General features: G+C 53.2%; 1 non-coding gene across 1 annotated transcript; it reads right to left on the bottom strand.

The window, feature by feature from the left end:
- Positions 1-251: 251 nt before the first annotated feature.
- LOC125121805 (small nucleolar RNA U3) lies at positions 252-477 on the bottom strand. Its single transcript, XR_007133658.1, has one exon. It is a non-coding gene; the product is annotated as a small nucleolar RNA U3 (small nucleolar RNA).
- Positions 478-1,186: the final 709 nt, after the last annotated feature.

Genomic DNA, 1,186 nt, shown 5'->3' with positions numbered 1-1,186 from the left:
TCTGAGAAAGCCCTTCCCCACCCTGGGCCTCAGTTTCTCTGTGACCCGGAGGCTAAGCGAGAAGGCTGACAGCAGGCAGGAGGGCTGCCAGGATGATAATGATGGTGGTGGGGCCAACAAGAAGGGTTTATCTCTTCTTTCTGGACACTTCACATGCGCCACACCAGTGACCAGAGCCACATCAATGATAACACTTGATCCTTAACCCGCTGAGCCACCAGGGAACTCCTTTCTTTTTTTTAATGGTGGAAACCACTCAGGCAGCATCCTCTCCCTCTCCCTCTCCCTCTCCCAATGGAAGAGAAGAATGGTTATCAAGGGCCAATGGCAGTTGCAGAAGCCACACCAAGAGCAGGTTTCACCCTCCAAAGAGAATGTGGCTTTGCCTCCTCCTCTCAGTTTCTGGGGCTCTGCAGGCTTGAAGAAACGTCTCTAGAAACAAGCTACAGAAATGACTCCTGAAAGAAGAAGGGTTTTCCTCCCCTTTTACCATTTAATCCTCATCAACCTCACAAAGCAGGTGTACTCTTCACCTTAGTCGAGTTGATAACTGAGGCTCAGAGAAGTGGAGTCACTTGTCCTGGGGCACACAGCCTGAAGGCTGTGGAGAGAGCCACGAGGCGAGGCCGGTTCTCTTCTGAGTATAGTGCAGTGGGGAGGAGAGAGGGACGGTGAGGCAGCTGGACCCTGCTGAGTCCTGGGTGGGAGGGCCTCTCCTCCCAGCCAGAAGGCTATGAATAAATAAATGTCTGATTATTCCCAGGGGGAATTCCACCCTTGGAGCAGGTGCCTTTAAAAACTAGATTGATTCTTGTCTGTGAGCAGAGGCCGGTCTGGGCAGACCCCCAGATGCCGGGGATTGGACGCAATGACCTCTAGTGGAGACCTCCTAGGAATCAGAGGCAGGAGAGGAGAACTCAAACAGACTCGGGATGCTGGAGACAGGCTGTGAGTTCGAATCCCAGCTCTGACTTTTCTCGGCAGTATGTCCGTGGACAAGTTACTTCAACCGTCTGTGCCTCAGTTTCCCAACCTGTAAAACTGAACCCACCCTGCCACGAGTGTGGAGATCATTCAGCGAAGTACATGGAAGGCCTTAGAACGGCACCTGACTCATTCAGTGGGGGCTGCCTGTTTCTGCTCTGCTAGGTCTTCCGAGCCAGGTCCCTCGGCCAGGACACCTCGA

The sequence above is a fragment of the Phacochoerus africanus genome, chromosome 2 (genome assembly GCF_016906955.1).
Source record: "Phacochoerus africanus isolate WHEZ1 chromosome 2, ROS_Pafr_v1, whole genome shotgun sequence".
Classification (NCBI taxonomy): Eukaryota; Metazoa; Chordata; class Mammalia; order Artiodactyla; family Suidae; genus Phacochoerus; species Phacochoerus africanus.
Note: the sequence above shows the minus strand (reverse complement) of the source record. Positions and strands in the feature narration are given on the sequence as shown.